Source organism: Rhinolophus sinicus, chromosome 17 (genome assembly GCF_057876585.1).
Source record: "Rhinolophus sinicus isolate RSI-liver-muscle chromosome 17, RSI-T2T, whole genome shotgun sequence".
NCBI lineage: Eukaryota > Metazoa > Chordata > Mammalia > Chiroptera > Rhinolophidae > Rhinolophus > Rhinolophus sinicus.
Window position 1 is genome coordinate 21683249 of NC_142517.1, and position 21607 is coordinate 21704855.

A 21607-nucleotide genomic window follows, 5' to 3' on the forward strand; every position below is an offset into this window, starting at 1 on the left:
TGAGTGTCAGATTCAACTGAGAAATGAGGTAAAAATATCAGTCTTCTTGCAGCATCTTCTCCAGGATGATACTAAATAGTAAGGATGAGAAATAATATGTAAAGTGTCTAATGGCACTTGGGACAGAGAATATACAAGATAAATGGCAGCACCTGTCCCAGTTCTCTCTAGGTGAAAAAGCCTAATCTGAGCACCTCTACATGACTGGCACTGTGGAGGTTACAAAGACATACCACTTATGAGTTGTGTCTTCTAAACCATCACAATTTAGATGGGGAAGGGAGTGGGGCAGAGGAGGAATAAGGGCTATGTGAGACAAGCAGCAACAAAACAACACTATAGAATTCGATTTGAAATCATGTGGTGCAAACTCTAGGTGGGGTAGGAGTTCAGGGGAAAGGAAGAACAATCTGAGTGGGGTAATAACTTCAAGCACTTGAACAGAAAGACAGATACAAGTGGTATCTGCCAACGCTAAGATTTACTCAGAAGTCAAACTGTCGATTTAACAAAAAAAAGGAAGACCAATCCACTGAGAAAAGGCTCGTTATAGCACCCAAAGGACTGGATAGTAAAACCAGCCAGCTCTGGGTCACACTCTCAAAGAAGATGGGAGCTCTTTGGAAGTTCGAAGTGTGGACCTTGGCTAGGCTCACAGGTGGTGGATAGGAGCTATGAGGCCATCTTTATTTTGCAAATAAAGTCAGTTTACGCCTAGAAAATGAGGAGCAGAAATGAACCATTCAACTCCATAAAAAGTCCAAACTACAATACAAGTTTAAAATGTATTACTTTATAAAGTTAAATGGCTTACTGTACCCATGACTCTGCTGATCTCCCTTGTCATAGATTCCTTTAAATATAAATTGGGCTTATGCCCAATTCCATAAACATGGATGAATAATAAATAGCACTTTATTTTCTGTAATTCATAGTGATTTGAATCTGTATCCCCAGGAAAAAATTCATCATTCATCATTATTAACCACCTGCTTAGTGCAAGAAGAGGGAAAACACAACAGCACTGATTATGTATTTAAGTTATACCCATGCTTTATATTTTGTACAGATTTGCCTAAATACCATATGATTTTGAATATAAATATTTTCTCCAAAAAAGCATGCCATAGAAATAAAAGAAATTGCCTTCTATTTAAGTCTCTACAAAGCCCCTCCTATTGTAGGAGGTCTATTCAATTATTTTAAAAAGCATGTACCTGAATTAAAGGTACAATTTTTCCCCACATTTTCCTTAGAGATAAAAAAGTTCACCTTAATTTGAACCTGTACAAAGTCTCGCCTGTTATGGGAGGCCTAGTCAATTATCCTGATTTAGTTTCAATAAGTAGAAGTTCAAACTGCTTGTAGAATTCAGCTAAGAAAATAAATAAATAAATAAATAAATAAATAAATAAAAAGGGGGAGGCAAAAATATTTTACATATTGAAATTATTCCTGGAGGTATAAATTCTAAATTATAATAGTTGGGTGAAATTATAAATTCTTTTAAAGATCAACTGAAAAAGCCATATAGTAAGTGATTAGATTGGAAAGTTATAAATATAGACCCATGGTATGGACTGAATATTTGTGTCTCCCCAAAATTCCTGTGTTGAAATCCTAACCCCCGGGGCCAGCCCGGTGGCTCAGGTGGTTGGAGCACCAGTGCTCCTAACGCCGAGGTTGCTGGTTCAAGTCACACATGGGCCAGTGAGCTGCGCCCTCTACAGCTAAGATTGTGAACAAACAGCTCTCCCTGGAGCTGGATTGCTCTGAACAGCCAGAGGTTGGCATGGCATGTGCTGCTGTGTGCTGCCGTGGGCTACTGTGTGCTGCCAGGAGCCGCTGGTGGCCAGCGTGAGTGGCCGGCAGACAGCGAGAGCTGCCGTGAGCTGCTGTGAGCGGCCGACCGACGACCAGTGACCGACTGCCTCAGCTGGGGAGAGCGCAAGGTTCATAATACCAGTGTGGGCCAGGGAGCTGTGTCCTACACAACTCGACTGAGAAATAACAGCTTGAGCTGGAGTGAGGAAGGGAGGTGGAAGAAGGAAAAAAAGAAAAAGAAATCCAAACCTGCTGGCCAAGTGTTGTTTATGAATGACTACTTGTGTCTTGGGAATAATTTCCCAATGATAGCATCATACACAAATTCCTTTCATCCCTAGTGCGGCCAACTTCTCTTCTAAGCTTCCTGTAGGTTTTCTGTTCTATGTCATGATTCCTGACTCCAAATTTTCCCACTCAATTTCCCTATGGCCTCCCCCATGTTTCACCTGCCTACATTTCTTGCTTAGACATATAAACCTAGTACTTCTAGATGGTCCTATATATTTAATCTGCATCTTTAATTATAACAAAATCCTTGAAAAACTGTAAGTATGTCTTATGCTTTTTTGAAAACCTAGCACCTGATTCTATTCTTGCAACAGTATGGACACATATAAATATTTCCTGGTGATAATTTATTGAATATACATTACGTGATACAGTCACTTTATACATGTCATCTAATTTAATGCTAAAACAACTCTGCAAGGTGAGTTTAATATTCACCATTTTACAGATAAAGTAGGGGAAAGAAAGGGCACTGAAAATTTCACCATAACTCTGAGTGTAAGAAATATCACATTATTTTGTGTAAATCAAATTGAGTTGCTTAGAGCAGCAACTGGCTGGCAGGAAATTCCATTTCAGCATTTCTCGATTGCCCTCCTCCACTCCCATTTCCAGGTGATAACAAAGGTCAGGAGTGAGGGTGTCTTATGCAGTCAAAAAAATTGGTCCCCATTGGTCCCCATTGATATGCTCATTGTCCAGGCCACATAATCTGGTCCCTGAGGGAAGTTGTACTCACAGATAAATTTGAACAAGTGTCTCTGTCATGTCAATTCCTGAGATCATGGCTCCTCGAGTTCTTCCTCTTTAGCATCCTGTGGCAATCCACCAAACCAGGAGTTAACCAGCAGGACTTGTGCTGTTTCTTTGGAAACTACCCAAGTCCCCTTCCCCTTGCTCAACTCAAGGAATCGCTTGCCTATAGTCAGTTCTATTTCCACGCACCTCCCAACCCCAAAGCTCTGTCTTTCTTCTCTTCCACTCTGAACGAGGTGGCCTAATCCCCATAAAGGGTCTAGTGTTCCAAAACAAAATGAACAAAAAGGAATAAAGCTGTCCTCTGGCAACATCTGCTTTCCATTCAACAACCCAAAGCCCCTGGGGCAAAGAAATACAATGGCTTGGCTACTTTCTTGGAATGGGAAAGGAAAAAATACCTTTAGCAGAGAAAACAAAGCACAATTTTTTTTTATTGTAGAACAATAAAAATTAAAATACTACCTCTAATATAAATACACATATACATATATAATATAAAGAAGCACGTATTCATATAGTATATTTAGAACATACACAGTGGTTGAATGAATACCTGTGTGAAAGGGAGACTTTCACTGTAAAAGCAATAACTTTTATTATAATGACCTGTCTTATCTCTAGTCTTCTTCTAGTATTGCCTTTGAACCACATTCCAAACTCAGGGGAAAAAAACATGTTTATAAAACTGCAAAGGTCAAGGCCAGTAATGGAAATTGATTTTACATGCTCAGCGGAGTGTTTTTAAAACCATGGAACAGTCGAAGGGAAAAGAAATCTATTTAATTACTCGACAGTATTTTGTAGTCCATTAAAAAGGCTCCACAATTGTCTACCTCTCCTGAACCAACTTAACATAAATCCCTCCCATTAAAGAAGCACTTCTTAGAAATTGCACAGAGTGCACCCTTCTGAAGAGGTGAAAACTCCAGGGGATGAACTCAAACTGAGAATAATGATTACTACATGAGGACAAGATGCTTCCTATAAATGTTTGTAATGAGGCAGAAATGTTCATTTGAAACTCCTGCCCAACACCTGAGTAGCTGGTCCCTTTGAACATGTCTTTTTCTCCCTTCACTTTCTATTTGATGAGATCATGGGGAAGAAATCAATAATAGCCTATGCTTCAGGAAAAATTACAGTCCATTTTTGTCTTTATTCTTTTTGAATTTCAGTCTATCATGGTCAACACTAAAATCTTTTTCCCACATTTCAAAACAAATTCATGATACGTAATTTGAAATATGATTTTACTGTTATTAACAATGGACTGCTTTTTAAATTCTTACCATTTTAGATGGGAGACAAAGAAGACGAAAACGGTACATAAATTAGGCTTAAGGAGCTGTGTAGCTCAATGACTATTTGGTTATACAAGCAAGTGTGCTTACCTTGATAGGTCAGTGCGCAAATGAGTCTCTTGGGACAATTGTTCTCCAGTTAGGGGAAGTCAGACTGCAAGTCCTTCTAAAGATCATTACATTCATTAGATCATTAATTCAATTGATTCCATTTAATTAAAGTTCTTGAATAATGGCAGAGTCAAGTACTATTGTCTGGAATTTTAGTAGCCTTTCTACATAAACCATAATTAATTAATTATGCATTAACTATTCAGCATCTGTTCTAAGATAGTAACTTAGAAACCACGATGATTTGTAACACCATTATTAGCTTAAACAAATTATAGTTCAGGTTGATTTATAGTGCTCGCTCTGCCCATACGAACAAGATTTTGCTATATTCAACTGTTATGTCAAGGTAGGTACCCATCTAAAGCTACTTCAACTCTCTTACCTGAAATTTGGCTTTCTCCAGATTCCTTCCCTTACAGCCTATTCCATTACAGCCTCTTCCCTCTTCTAGTTCTAAATCTGCAAGAGAGTTGCCATTTTTCTTCTTGCAAACTGTGGTTTCCAGCCTGTTTTTGAAAAACTGCCCTCAATAATTTCTATTGCTCTTTTTGAAATTCATGCTATTTGCTTATATTAGCTAGGCCCACCTCAGCCATGTATTCATGCCCTTCCATAAGGTTTTGAACAACTAGGTTTGTTTTCTTCTCTATCTATGATAAGCTAATAAATGGGACCTCAAAATGCACCCATGCCCTAATCACTGGAACCTATAAAAGTTACCCTTCTTGGAAAAGGATTTGATCTGATTAAATTAAGCATCTTGAAATGAGGAGATTGTCCTGGATTATCTGTGTGGGCCGTAAATGCTGTCACATGTGTCCCTTATATGCGAGATGCAGAGGGAGATTTGACACACACACAAAGAAGAAGGCAACGTGAAGACAGAACAGAGATGTGAAGATGCTGCCCTTGAAGACTGTAGTGATCACAAGCCAAGGAATGCCAACAGTCATCAAAAGCTGGAAGAGGAAAGGACCCATTCTCCCGTAGACCGTCTGGAGGGAGCACACCCCTGCCGATACCTTGATTTCAGCCCAGTGGTACTGATTTTGGACTTCTGTCCTCCAGAACTGAGAGAGAATAAATTCCTGTTGTTTTAAACCAAGCGTGTGGTATTCCAGAGTCATAAGAAACTATTCTATTCTTTACTTTCATTCTCGAAGGCTTTATCATCTATATAGTGCCAAGAAGTCATACAGAAAACCAGTAGAGAAGGATTCATAAAAGCCTATGCAACATCTCAAGAACAAGGAAGTAAACAATATCTGTAAATATTACCAAAAGATTGAGATAAAAATTTTAAAGTGTCCGCGATTACGGAATTAGGAAGTCTTCAGTAACCACAAGAATAGTTCCACAAGAATAGTTTCAATATGGTGGTACGGATGGCAGTCCCTCTGATGAGTGATGAATGGGAAGTCAGAAAGATGAAATCCATAATAGATGCAATTTTCAAAAATTGTGTTTGTAATAAATTCTGGGGCCCATAGGCAGGGACTACGCCCTCTCCCAGCAGGAAGTAGCAAGAGCAGTCACAGCTTGTATTCCTGGATTTAAAAACTGTCTTAATCTGTTTATAAAGAGTAATTGTAGTTGTTTTGTTTCCTCTCTAATCTAACCTTACTGATTTTACAGAAATAAAATGAACAAAGGACAAAGGGGATTGTAACAGTGACCTTATATCTTCTATTTTTGAAATTTAAACTTCTGATGTAATTCAGCTTGACAGTGGTTTGGCTTAGGACTTTTTGAAAGTTTTTTTTTTTTTCTTTCTTTGCTTCCCTCACCTCCACCCCACAACCTTGAAGACTGTTTACTGTGCATTTACTATGCATACCGGTTCCAAAGGATCTCTTTACTTCAGACCAGTGAGCACACCTGGCTGGTAACTTGGGAGGAGTTTTTTTGCATCTGTACAGGGTTCACTCCTGACCCTGGGGCAGAAGAGCCTCTAGGATACACCTTTTCCTAAAGTTGCCTGGCCAACTTCTCCTTCCTTCTTTCTGCTCCTCCAGTGTGTCTATAAGATCTTTGGTGATATTAAAAGCAGGAAGGCAGTCTTTGTGACAGGGAGTCCACTGTCTTCCTTTAATGCTGGCATTTTGGAATAAAACCTACTTTTCTTTTCACCAAAAAAAAATAATAATAATGTTTGTACATAGAAACATAAGGTATGGAGCAGAACACAGAACCAAAGATGAATGTATTATTCTTAAGGAGGAGACTTGAGGATATTCATAAGAAACCAACAAGTAGAGGGAGAAGACTAAACACACAAGAGGAGAGATGCTTGATAAAACAAGGTCTCTGAAGAGATGGGCAAGGCTAAGCACAAGCTGCTATGTTAAAAGATCAGCTATGGACAGACAGAGGGACACCACTCTGAGATGGGAATGAAGAAAGTAAACATGGGTGAGAAGATAACCAATTCTGTGTTAACATATGGCAGATTGCATATGCTCTTCAGTAATGGAACTGTACCACTCCTCCGTGGAAAGACGGTCTTTCTCCTAACCTTGAATCTAGGTTGTTCTTAATGACCTGCTTGACCAATACAATGCAGTAGAACAGACATTCTGGGACTTCCATGCTTATGACATACTTTTGGAATGCTTGCTCTTGGGCCATTCATACCCAGCCACCATACCATGAACAGCCACATAGAGAGGCTGGCACCACGTAGGTGCTCTGGTCCACAGCCCCAGCCCAGCTCCTAGCTTACAACTAGCATCAGTTGCCCAGCCAGCTGGGAGAGACATCTTGGGCATCCAACTTAATCAAATCTTCAATTGTCTATAGGTCAAACTGTCAACAGCTCAAGCTGCAATAACATGAAAGAGCCAAAATGACAACTGCCCAACTGTGCCCATCAACCCACAAAATCTTAAGAGACAAATGATTTTTGTTTTAAGTCATGACATCCTGGAATGTTTTGTCACCCAGCCAGGGAAAATCAGAACATGGAAGAATGGGGAGTTAAAGAATTCATGCTTTATTTTCTCTCAGTTGAGTAGAAGGCTAAATGATTCGGAATAGCTAATATGAGGAACAAATAATTGATCAGGGAAGTGTAGAAAGATTGTTCAACAGTGTTGAGGGTCCAATTCATGTGATAGACTCTAAATCTGTGATGACACCAATCTCTTTTATGATTTTTCTCTAGTAGAGCTCAAAAGATTCATATAGGTTTGAGGTTTGGCAGTACAGATACACAGAAAAACAAAGGGCCAAGAGAGAAAAGGGTGGTGCTGAGAAAGATGGTTAAAGCAGTAAATCAGTGCCTAAGAGCAGGGCCGAATGATGCTTTAGGCACAAAGTTTAGGGCCCACAAAAAAACGTTTAATTTCTTTTAGGATCAGAAACAAAAAACAAACTTCTGGGCCAAAGAAAATATTATAATATATATTAGTATGTTTATCTTTATGTAAGTACAATTGCAAAATATAACTTTTTTTAATGGAGAAAGGGGCCCATGAAGGCAAAATGTTTAGGGCTCATAAAAGTCATTATGTAGTCCTGCCTAGGAGAAGCAGACAATATGAGAAAAAAGAGAGATGCTAAGGGTCAGAGGTCTTCATGAAACTATTTTGAATTTGTAGCCAAATTAAGAGGTCAAGAGACCTAGAAGAATAAGAGATTGTGAGGAGGGAGTGGAATGTGAGTTTTAAGTTTTTAGAAAAGAAGATGGGTCTCATAGATGATGAGAAGTTTTGAGATATGTTGGTGAGAAATGCGAAGGGTAGTAGCTGTTGAAGTAAAGAAAATCAAGGACCATGGTGGATAGAAGATTGAGAGAGTCATTAATACTGAAGTGATCCACAATGGCGGCAGGAGTTAGAAAGACTAGGATTCTAGATGGACCAAAGATTTGTGTGTAAAAATTGAAGTACTAGAAGAAACAAAGGAAATTTTTTCTTAGTTGGCATAATTGGCAAAATTCACCTTAAGTGGAATTTTGAGAAGCTCCTTAGTCAAGTTTTACAATAATGAAATATGTTTTAAATATTTCTTTTCTACCAAAACTAATACGAAGTTCCTTTTTTTTAATTGAGATATAATTGACATATAACATTACATTAGCTGCAGGTGTACAGCGTAATGATTGCAAAATGATCACCACCACAGTAGGCCTAGGTAATGTCTATCACCATACATAGTTACAATTTTTTTGTAGTGAGAACTTTTAAGACATACTCTCTTAGCAACTTTCAAATATTCAATACAGTATTAACTATAGTCACCATGGTGTACAGAAACTTTTCAATTATCTCAAAATAGGGGAAATATAGGAATGATATGAGATCTAGGTAGCAAAATGGAAAGGTTGATAAACTAAACAATATACAAATAAAATTACTCTGCATGACACCAAAACCAAAATGGCAATTCAATAAACTAGGAAATAATATATTGCAACTCATATTTCAGTAGAGGTCTATTTTCCTTATAATATAAAGACCTACAACAAAACAATAGGTCAGTAGATAAAGGTTCTGCACACAATTCCAACATGTGGATTCCACCAAGCAATTCTCTGACACCTGCTAGGTGTTTTACAATTCAACCCAATTCTGACATCATCTACCAAGAGAGAGCATCAGACTCCACAGGCTAAGGGCTCAGTCCTACAAGACTGCCTTCCACTTCAGATGCCAATCACAAGTTCAGCTGTTATCTGTGCTTCTGACCTAACGGCTATAAGTCAGAGGTTCCCCACAACCTCTTCCTTGGGTTCACTTAATTTGCTAAAGCAGCTCAGAACTCTGGAAACCCATTTACTCAAAGGGTATTAAATGATACAATCAACAGCCAAATAAAGAGCTACATAGGGCAAAGTCCCAAACAAAGGATCTGCTGTCCTCTTGGAGTCCAGCATGGTGGAACCAGGAAGAGTTCTGGCTCACAAACCCAGGAGCTCTCCCAACCCCATCCTTGTGCATTTTCATGGAGGCTTCAAAAGCATGATTGATTAAATCATTAGTCATTGGTGACTGATTCAGTCTCCAGCCCCACTCCTCTTCCCATAGGACTGAAAGTTCCAATCCTCTAATCACTCAGTTGCTTCTCCTGATCTTAAGTGCCAAAAGTCACCTCATTAACATAACAAATGATATCATATTGCTCTTGTCACTTAGGAAATTCCAAGGTTTTTAGGAGCTCTGTGCCAGAAATGGGAACCAAGACCAGAATACTTTTTTCGTCTTATAAATCATGACATCACAATAGGCAATGGAGTTGGCCAACAGTTCACAGAAAAGGAAATACAGTGTTAAACAATAGAAATGATACACATCCTCAAAGTGCAATCACAAATTAAAACTTCAATGAAATATTTTTCAATTGTCAAATTGACAAAGGTGAAAAAAATGAATAAAATATTGTGTTGGCAAGGATAATGGGAATCTGACTCTCAAATATTGCTGATGACTGTAAATCATCACACAGCCTATGGAGAACAATTCTGTCAATATTTACTACAACTTAAAAAAAAAGTAAATAACTTTAGATGAGCAATCTCACTTCTAGGAACTAGTGCCACAAATAACTTGCAAATATAAAAGATGTCATAGGTAAAATGTTATTTATAGCAGCTTGTTTGCAATGGCAGAAGACTTTTTTTAAAAAGGAAAATTTGTATGTACTCTTAAGAAAAACTATTCTAAATATTTTGTTAAGCAAAAAAAGAGAAAGGTTTTAGAACAGCATATATAATATCCTATCATTTGTGTATTTCTAAGGAACAAACAATAAACATACACACACACATATGCATATGATTATATTTGCATAAAATATCTTTGGAAGGCTATCCAAAAATTGGTGATAATAGTTGCTTCCAGAAGAGTCCTAGGGGACTAGAAGACAAGGGGGAAGGATAATTTTTATTTCACATTCTTCTTGATAAGGAACCACTTATAATCCTCAGTGATCCTGGAAGCGACCACATTAGTTGAGGAAGGGTAGTGGGTGTTAGAGCTGGGTATCATACAACTCAAAGAAAGAGGGCTTTTTGGATATGATTGGAGAGTCAGGGTTTGGAAGTCACAATGAAGGTCTAAGTGAATGTCACCTCCTGGCCCACATACAGATGAAGAAAGAATGGACAGCATCTTTAAGGCAAGCTGCCTGAAAAGTAATGATGTCAAGGAAAAGCCATGTTTACATTAGGACAAGAACACAGTGAGTTCCGAGAAGAGGTTGAGGATGTTGAAGAGAATAGAATAGGATTGTCAGAGAGCAATAGAAAGTGTTGTGAGAGAGGTCAGCAGTGGGAAGCAATGAGAAGATGACTCAGAGAAAAAATGTACAGAATAGGATGGAAAAGAATAAGAAGGAGATGCCCTGAAGAGCCTGTATTCTAGACCTGAGGGTGACAGCCATGAGAGGTATGAAAGGAAATAACAGCTAACAAGGTTCTGTGGTTTTATTAGTGTCGACTTGGGCTCATGCCCCAAGTGACCCAACGGTGCTAGCTGGTGGCCCAGACTATAAATGCTGAGATGGGCTAGAACCTACATGTTAGCAACTGTTTGACTATGGCATTTATTCTACAGATTCTTTGCACAGTGGCCCTAATAGAAATTCAGTAAAAAATTATTTCTGTGCCACCACAAAATTCAACCCTAGGTAGTACTGACCACCCACATGGAGGGCCTTTGACCCCAACCTCATCATCAAATTGAAATTTCACTCTTACCTATTTTCCCAACATTCCCAATCACTCACTGTAATTCTACCTTCAGACTGTGTGGTTTTGATGGCTCTGCATCACCCAACTCCAGATGGGACACTGGACATGGGCCTGAGCCTATCAACTCATCGCATTCTCCAGGCCAGGCTAATTCGTTTAGGCATGGGCAAGTGACCCAACCCAGACCTAGAGGCAGCAAGCCTTTTCCTGAGACTTCCAGGAGAGAGGCAAATACTCCTTTCTGGTGGCCTTAAGTCTGAGAAGTTGTATCTGGTACTGCTGCACCCATTTTAACCATCACAAGAAGAGAGGATGTCTAAGAACGGTGCCAGAAAGAAGGAAAAGAGCAGAGATCCTGGGAGAGAGATGCTGGGCCCTGATGCATCACAAGTCCCTGAGTATAATTTTCAGCTACGTGATCAAATACCCCCACTTCTACTTCAGCCAATGTGTTTGGTTTTTTCCTGTCCAAAGCAAGAATAGAGTTCAAACTGACTCAGCTATTATTATTGATGAGCATTTTATTGAAAAGATAGTATATGTCAAGATTGAAGAACATAATTGAGATACATATTTTAATTACTCAAAATTATGCCAAGCTGACAATTATTTTTATAGTTTGCATATTACCTCAGAAAATAGAACTATTAGGTTGGTGCAAAAATAATTGCAGTTTTTGCAATTTTTAATCTTTTAAACCGCAATTACTTTTGCACCGACCTCATAGAGGGGAACTTCCTCAAACTGATAAGAAGCTTATAAAATCCTATAACTAGTGTCATATTAATGGTGAAAGACTGAACACATCCCTAAAATGGGGAACAAGGCAAGAATGTCCACTGCCACCATTTCTATCTAACATTGTTCTAAAGGTTATAACACTATAATAAGGTGAGAGAAAGAAAGAAAAGCAAACAGATTGGAAAGGAAGACACAAATCTGTTTATTCACAAATGACATGATCATATATGAAAAAATCCTAAACAATCTGTAAATAAGCTGTTAGATCTAAATTTGAGTTTAGAAAGATAGTAAGGTTCAATGTCAATATACAAAAAAACAATTGTATTTCCATATATTAGCAATAAACAATCAAAAATTAAAATTTACCATTTACAATGGCATCAAACATACAAAACGCTTAAGAATTTCACAAAAGATGTTTATGACTCATATACTAAAAACTACAAACATTGCTGAGAAAAATTAAAGAAGATTTAAGTAAATGGTGAGATATGCCATGTTCATAGATTAGATTCAATATTGTTAAGCTGTCAATTCCCTCCAAAATGATTTATAGATTTAAGGCATCCTAGTCAAAATCCAAGCAGGCTACTTTGTAAAAGTGGCAAGCTGATTTTAAAATATATATGAAAATGCAAAAGATTCAGAATAGCCAAAACAACTTGTAGGAAAAAGAACAAAGTTAGGGGACATTTTGGATTTTTTAAAGTATTTTTCTAGGAAGTCATTTGTAGAAGTTATCCATAACTACTGGATAAAAGACTAGAAATACCTTTAAGAAAAAAAACCTTATTAAATTTTGCAGCTCAAAACCCTTTTAGATTTGAAATATTTTAAAAGTAAATTAGTAGTTGTCATGATCTTGAGAAATGCCTGAGTGACTCCATCTTTCAGACACCAGGTGAAAATAAAATGGGATGGGGTGAAGGTATGACATGGAATTACCTGCTAGTGAAGAATATCATGGACAGGAAGAAAAAAAAACCTAATTTACTAAATAAATTAATGTAGTGGTAAATTTACTAAGAAATGCAAATAAAATGTCCTATTATGTAGAAGATATTTTACAAATAGTTGATGCTTATAATTATGCTTTAATAAAGCAAAGTCAGTTTTTAGAAGCTACAGAAAATGCACTGAACTGGGAATCTGCTGACCTAAAACTTTAGTCCAGGATCTGTCACCAACCAGCCTTTGGACATGTAAACTTTACCGCTCTAGGTCTTAGCCTTGACATCTTCAAACGGAGGTAACTGAAGGAAATAATTTCTAAGGGCCCCTTCCAGATCTATACCAAGAATTCCATGCAGAACTTTATGTATTTTTTTTTTCAGTGTTACTACATTTTGAAATAACTTCTATTCATTTCTTCTCTATAGACTCCAACTCCTTAAAATTTATACATCTTTATTAGAGAACATTACTATGGGATTGTTGTGGTTGTGGTAAAGAAGTCAGGGTCTAGGAGGAGATGCAAAATGGCGGAGAAGATAAACATTGTGCCTGCTTCCTTCCATGAACAAATTAAAATTACAACTAAATTACAGAACAATCAACCTGGAGAACCATCTTAAGTTTGGCTGAACAGAAGTTTTATAACTGAGGCTATAAAGAAGCCACGTCCTGACTGTTAAGAGAGGTGGAAATGCGGAACTGGCTGACCCCAAACCTCCGTGTGGAGGTTGAGAACCAGGAAGGATATCTTGGCTATGGAGGTTACCCCCAAAGGAGCGAGGGATCCCAGCCCCACACTGGTCTCCCCAACCCAGAGTACTGGTGCTGAGAAGAGGAGCCCCCACAACAATTGGCTGTGAAAAACAGTGGGGATTCCGATCATCTAGGTGGGATTGGAAGGCCGTGGGAAACCCAGGGTCCCTGCACAGACTTTCTCCTGCCAGGCACTCACCTTAGGCTCCAGCAGAGGGACAGTAACTCAGGGGTGTCAGAGACATACGGGGGCAGAGTGAGTTGTATTGCTTCAGATTGAGGGCTGGAGGACAGTCACCATTTCCCTGTGAGGAAATCCTCCTCCAGTGCAGGTGGCAGGTGGCCGCCATCTTTCTTGAGCCTACACACCCCGCCCCCAGGCCAAATCTGAAATCTAATTGGTCTGGTGAGCTTAGCAGCTCTGTCTTGCTGACTCACTGGGATCCCGCCTCACCCAACTTCCCCAACACGGGAGGTACTTTCTCCAAGAGCAGCCAGCCCTGCTTTCATTGCATTCTTTTTTGGAAAACTATCAGAGTCCGACAGACCCCAGGCTGGCGGCAACTGACCTCAGTGTACTCTGAGACCTTTGCTGAGTAACTTCAGGCTCAGCCCTCGCATCAAACCAGAATTTACATTAACCTGGTGACCACAACTCTTCCCACTCTAGTGACTCCCTGAAACTCTGACTCACCCAACTTGTGTACCACATGAGGCTTTTTCAGTGGCTGAACCATATCAGTGGCTGAACCTTAAGGGAGCTGGAAGGTGGCAGCACTCCACGGGGTATCCTGGCTTTCTGTGGAGCTATGTGGCAGTTGTCCTGGGTTCACAGTGTGGCCTCTTTCTCAGGCCTCCAGGGTTAGCAGAGGCAGCAAACAACTGCAGATTGCTTTGCAGCTCTTATCAGGTAGTCCCCGGCAGGTCACAGGCAGTGGGTGACAAAATAGACTTCAAAAACAAAGGCTATAACAAGAGACAAAGATGGACCCAGTAATCCCACTTCAGGGTATTTATCTGAAAAAACCCAAACACTATTTTGAAGGGACGTGTGCAGCCATATGTTCACTGCAGCATTGTTCACAATGGCCAAGATGTGGGGGCATCCTAGGTGTCTGTCAATGGATAAATGAATAAAGAGGACGTGGTACATATATACAATGGAATATTGCTCAGCCATGGAAGGGAATGTGTCCTTGCCATCTGTCACAGCATGGATGAAACTGGAGGGTATTTTGCTGAGTGGAGTGTCAGAGAAAGACAGATACAATGTAATTTCGCTTATATGTGGAATCTAATGAACAAAATAAACAAAACAGAAACAAACTCATAGATACAGAGAACATATTGTTGGTTGCCAGATGGGAGGGGCGTTGAGGGTGAGTAAAAAAGGGGAAGGGATTAAGAAGTACAAATTGGTTGTTTCACAGTAATCATGGGGGTGTAGGGTATAGCATAAGGAATATAGTCAATAATATTGTAATAACTATGTATGGTGCAGATGGGTACTAGATTTGTTGTGATGATAGATGGGAGGGAGTTGGGGGCAGGGTAAAAGAGGTGAAGGGATTAAGAAGTACAAACTGCCTGATCACTGCACTGTACACCTGAAGCTGAAGCTGAACAATAATGAATGTCAACTACAATTTTATATATATAGTTACAAGAAGCGGAGTACAGCATTAGGAATAGAGACAGTGGAAATGTAATGGCTGTGTGCGATGTCAGAGGGACAGTGGATGGGGGTAGGGGGATTGACACTGTGTGAGGGATATAAATGATAAATGTCTAACTATTACACTGTTTTGTGCACCTGAAACTAATAAACAAAAACAAACAAAAAAGAAGTACAAACTGATAGTTACAAAATAGTCATGGGATGTAAAGTAAAGCACAGTGAATATAGTCAATAATATGGTAATAACTATGTGTAGTGCCAGGTGGGTACTAGACTACTCAGGGGGCTCATTTCTTAAATTATACAAATGTCTAACCACTATGCTGTACACCTGAAATGAATATAAAACAATATTGAATGTCAACTATAATTGAACAATTTTAAAAAGGAAAAATTGAAGGGGAATAAGAGGTCCAAATTGCCTTTGTAAAACAAATTTCCTTTGTATAAAACAAATAAGTCATGGGGATATAATGTACAGCATTGGGAATATAGCCAATGATATTGTGATAGCATAGTATGGTGTCAGATGGTTGCTGGACTTATCATGGTGACCACTTCTTTAGGTATATAAATATTGAATAACTACGGTGTACACCTGAAACTAATATAATATATGTTAGCTATATTTTAATTAAACTATTTTTAAAAAGAATAGGAAATCAGTAGCTATAAAATGGCTTTCCCTTTCTCCATCTAGAACCAGTAATGAAGGCATTTAGCATGTCTCTACCACTGATTACGGATATTTCTATTTTTTCTTCTTTCTGCAGTCCTCTAAAATGTAGTCTTTGACACATCACATGCATAAAGTACTAGTTATTTCTCTCTATTGGTTTCCAGAGCAAGCTAGGGTATAGGAGGATACATAAGTAAACTTAAAAAGGTTCAGCATTCTAAGTGGAAATAACTAGTTCAAATTCACCATCTCACCTCTCTGCAGCTACATCTGAAAAGTTCCCTCTGATATTTTTGTAAGTCTGATTCCTTACTTACTGGAAGAACTATTGCGCTTATAAGGATCTTGTCCAAAAAAAGCCCTGTTTAGCTTTTCTCTTTCTAGTGCATAAAGCCAGAAGTCAAAAAGATAAGCAACATGAATGACATTTATAAAGTGTTAAAAAGTACTTGTCTTAAATTTAACTAGGATAGAATGAGGTACTCCTACCTTAAACTGCCCCGGGCAGGTCCCAAATAGGAGATCATCCCTATAGCACTCCACTCTTATGTGGAATTTAAGAAAGATGAAATCGCTCTTCTGAAGATCATACTCCTGGGCTCATGACCTTTTGAAATTTTCTTTCTTCTTCTGTTCACTTTATTCCGGAACATACCATCAGTCCAAAATACCTGCTAATCTTTACTAGTGTGAGGGAGGCCATTCTGAGACATAAGCATCATATAGCTAAAGAAAATTCCAGGTGTGGTCTCATGTTACCCAAGTACCTTAGCACAGGTTTAAAGAATTGGATTTACACCTTGGGACCATCTTGACCATTGCTGCACCCAGAATCTAAGATTCCTCCTTCAAACTCATCATACCTACACACACAGGCTCTGACCTGTTTGTTCCCTTTAGTTTTAAGTAGAAGTTGTATCACCAGTGACCACCTGAATTGAAAACTTGGCTTGTGTCTCTTAAATGTCGCCCTTGGGAAACCTTGACCAGTTTGTCCTAACCCCTTTTAGCTGAGCCTCCTAGAGTTGCATATCAATATGCAACTCTTATTCTGCATGCTTTCCTTATCTGTTCTTTTCTGTAGTTCTTTTCGTAGTTCTTCCCATTCTTGATCTTTCCTAAGGCTGTTAATTCACATTGTATTCTCTTAAATTTCCCTCTGAACCCTTAAAGTTTGTGTTTTGTAGATTTTCTAACTCAGGTGCCAATCTTAACCTACAGACCCTCCACTCTTGGAGACATGTGTGAATTTTGTCGACCTCAAACAGTCCACTGTGAATCTTTTATTTCGTGGTGCTGAAACTGGAAGTAAGTTATTTATACCCAAATTCAGACATTTTTTAAATAGTGTGAAATAAAGCTCAGCTTCCCTTTGTTGTCACGATAATGAAGTAGTGTTTAGTCTATCACACTTGGGGGTGGCTAGGTAGCACCAACAAATGTCCTTAGTTTATAGCCAATCATAGGGGCAATAATGTGGAGAAAGGTATACAATGATAATCTATAGAGAAATGTATAAAATGAAAACAATATCAAGAGTAAATGTTTTTAAAAGCTAAAATTGTTAATATTTTCATGTTGATTTCACCAAGTCTCTATGAGAATGGATATTTGATATATTGAGGTGCTGCTGGAGTCTATATTTATTACTTTACACTAAGCTTTCAAAGGTAATTCTGGCAATGTTTTAGTGTATTTGGAATTCATAAAAATTATTTCATTAAAAAATGCAAGTTGACATGTGAATGCTATCTCACACTTAAGTAAAAACACAGTCAGCTGCCGCCTGGCTGCAACAGTACTTTCATTTGACACTTTCAAATATGTGGCGTAAAAAGTAGTAGTACGCTGGCCAGCAAAAAGCAAAAGAGCGTGGAAAGCATTGGGGCAATGAAATTGGGTAAGAGCACAACATTTTCAGTTCGACTGTTTTATTTTACAGTCTAAGATTATAAAAGCAACAAACTGTAAAAGTATACTAAACCGTTTCTCACTGAATTCTACATGATTCTACAGTAAATATCATAATCTATCCTTTCCTTAAGAAAAATTGTTAGTTCTATATTTCAGCTAAAGAACCTACAATGCCAATGTAATAATAATCTATTTAGTAGGTTAATACATTTCTCAAATTCAGTTCACTTCCGATTCAGCAGAGGGAAAATCAGAGAGATTCCAAGTGTGAGAAGAACAGCGTGCACTGTTGCTGGCTCTGAGCTGTAGGGTCCCATGAGCAAGGACCAGAGAGAGGTTCTGGGAGCCATGGGCAGACCCTAGCTGACAGCCAGCAAGGAAATGGGGACCTCAGTCCTGCAAACATAAGGCATGGGATTCTGCCAAAAACCAAAGAAAACAGCTGAGCTAACTCAACTTCTGACCTACAGAACCGTGAGATAGTAAATTTGAATTGTTTTATACTGTTAAATTTGTGGTAATTTGCGGTCATTTGTTATGGTAGCAATAGAAAACAAATACAGACCATGACACTGGATGAAAATGAAAGGGGAGTGTAATAGGAGATGAAATGAGAGGTGTGGAGGATGGATTGGAAGAAGGTAAATGAGGGAGCAGCTACGGTGGGGCCTCCTTGTAGAGCACTGTAAGGCCAATTGAATGAGCCAAAAACAGTTGAAAACTCAAAGGATGAGTCAAGAGGATTTGCTCATAAATGGCCCATTGGGTGTTAGGCAAAGAGGAGAGATTGTTGACTCCCAAATCATTGGCCTGAGCCAAGAGTAGAAGAATTGTACTGACATAACAAGCAATTCAGGAGGAGCAAGTTTAATGGGGGTTGAGAGGCAGGGGCAAACAAGGGTTCATCTTGAGACATGTTATATATGAAATGCCTTTCAGACATCTAAGTGGAGTTCGTTAAGCTGTTAGATATAAAAGTCTGGAGTTCAGAGGATTGTCTGGAGCTGGAATTATTAACTAGGAAGTCCTCTCATATCAAGTGTTCAAAGCCATGAGATGATGAGTTCAAATACCAAGCAAATGAGTTTAAAGAGAGGAGTGGTGCTTTGTGGCTCACCCCTTTTCGAAAGTATCTCTTAAATTGCATATTTTTTCTGTTTTGCAGATACAAATATATGAATAATCCCACAAGCTAAAATACTGTTAAATGTTTAGTTATGTATTTCATATTACCTGCCTTTAAAATAAAATTGAATGAAATCCAATTATTATAGAAAATCCAAAATAAAGAGTTATTACAAATATAAGGTCTTCCAAATTAAACATAGATACTATAGTTGAAAAAGCCCATTGAAATTTGCATAAGCTATGCACCCATATCAAAAGACTAATGAATTATGTTCCTCCAATTGTTGTTGCGCAGAGACATTTTAATGTCCAAGAATTGTGTACATTCTTATATAACATTTATGCTGAACATCTGGTATAAGGAGTATTATCCTTCCAATTCATTTTGGTTCCTCAACACTATGAAAATTCAGTATTTACATGTCTGCAATTAAAAACAAAACAAAATTACCAACGCAACTACTCTGTTCTGCTCTCATTTCCTTCCACACATACTGCCCCCCATCGTGTTTCACTTCTTGTTAATGATTCGGGTCATAGCTAGTTTATTATTTTCACCAACTTTCTTCCAGAAAAGAAAAAAAAGCATTTGTGAGCCCTTTAGACTAGTATAAAAACACTCAAAACTCTTTCTGTCATAATCTCTGTGTCATAAACATCTCTCTGTCGCTCTCTCTCAAGGTAAAGCATACAATATGGACACTTTTTATATCACACACACACACACACTCACACACACACACACACACACACACACACACACAAAGAGTTGTAGAAACCTTCCTACAAGGTAGAGAAAAACCTGACCTGCTGCAATTATCTGCCTGAAGAACAGTTACAAAATATTTTTGCCAATCACATCACATCACAAATAATTATTAATGTGATAACTTTATTAACGTCATAACTTTAGCTCCATGTTTTGAGCTTCTTCTGGACTGGGTGTGGGGTGGGGAACATGCTCCGTATGGCAACACCTCGTTGGATCACCCGCTGACAAAGCAGATTTTTAAACCTTATCCATAATCACCCTAATTGAACCATCAAATGTCAGAACTTGTTGGTGAATTTGATGAATTCTAGCCATCTCTGTGGCGCCACTAACATTGCCCACATTAAGGGAGTGCCACTACCTTGGAAACAATTTCCTCAGGCTTATGACCTCTCCCCCTCCACCTGCCTGTATTGAAAAAGTAGTAAGGAAGGTTTGCAATGCTGCCCTCACAAGTCTGTGAAACTTCCTTTCAGTTGGAAGCACCATCAAATCCAAACCCTTTTATATGCCTACAACACTATTACCTTGATATCTTTTTGTGGCACCTAATTTATAATACAACATATAACATGTAACACAGATTGTACATATGTCTCTACCTCCTACTAGATTGTAAACAATTTGTTTATCTTTTGATCCTAATAGACACACTGTCCCCAATATTCTGGCACAAATATTTTACATGATTATGCAAAAAAGGGCCCCTGAAAACTGACATCCAGTCCTCCCTCCCCCACCCCCACCACCGCCACCACCACCACAACTCACTGAACCAAGCAAAGAAAAGTGAAAACAAGGGGATTTGTTTTCTCTTTTTGTCTTAAGAGATGAATGGATGCTATGTATGTATGTATGTATGTATGTATTCCCCCATTTTTTTATTAGTTTCAGTGGGGGATTTGTTTTCTTAATGAAAGCATGCTTTATGTCGCTCACTAAGGTATTTAATTATATTTAAACCTACGGATCTTGTGCCTTTGCCAAAATAATATTGAATGAAGATTGTTGTGATGGTTAAATTTTATGCATCAACTTAACTAGGCCATGGTGCCCAGTTGTTTAGTTAAACACGACACTAGATGTTGCTGTGATGAGTATTTTGTAGATGTGATTAATATTTACAATCAGTGAACTTTAAGTAAAGGAGATTACAGTCAATAATGTGGGTGGGCCACAGTCAGTTGGAGGCCTTAAGAGCAAACACTGAGGTTTCCCGGAGTAGAATGAATACTACTTCCTTGAGACCATGACAGAAATTCTGCCTACGGATTTTGAACTCAAGACTGCAACCTCAACTCTTGCCTGTTTTCAGCCTGCCAGTCTGCCCTACAGATTGCAAACTTGCCAGCTCCCCCGATTATATGAGCCAGTTCCTCAAAATAAATCTTTCTCCATATATGCATTCTATTGGTTCTGTTTCTCTGGAGAACTTTAACACTTGTATTTCAAAGCAGTTCCTTCTTTTATAATATTTGCAAACCTTCTGTTAATTGAATATAACTCTATTCTTAATTTTGTTACACACAACAAGGGTAGGGGTTTGTACACTACTTGTTAACAGAATTTCTCTCCTGTAATGGAGAACAAGAGAGTATTGTCAAAGAAATTCAACAACGGTACCTCTCCTGCCAAGCAGGGAAATTTTACACCAGAGGTTTTTAATATGAGCCCAGAATGTGTGGCCCATCTAAGTATTATAGCCTATACATTCTCCTAACTTAGTTCACAAGAATTAACAAATCTGAACCAATTACCAACAAAAAAATCTGAGAAGCTGGATCAACGTATTTTCTGAAAAAGATGGGACATGTCTGAGGTATAGTTAGGGCAGGGAGGATGGTTTCACCAGTTAATATAACTCAAAATAGGAAGTTGGTGTGTCCAGTTTCCATTGCTTCATTCATCAAGAGAGTTTGTGTTGTGACTTTTGGAAGTCACTTATACTGCATGATGTAATGGAGAAAATAATGAACATTACTAATTTTCTTTATGCTTATGTTTT

The 21607-nt window shown here is 38.4% G+C and overlaps 1 long non-coding RNA gene across 1 annotated transcript in view; it reads right to left on the minus strand.

Annotated features, from left to right (window-relative positions):
• Nucleotides 1-21607, minus strand: part of LOC148754742 (uncharacterized) — a 25136-nt gene continuing 3529 nt past the window's right edge. Inside the window, exons 2-3 of the long non-coding RNA XR_016019732.1 lie at nucleotides 4266-4341; nucleotides 1-2930 (exon numbers count right to left, since the gene is read on the minus strand). This is a non-coding gene — a long non-coding RNA (uncharacterized LOC148754742). The remainder of the gene's footprint in view (nucleotides 2931-4265; nucleotides 4342-21607) is intronic.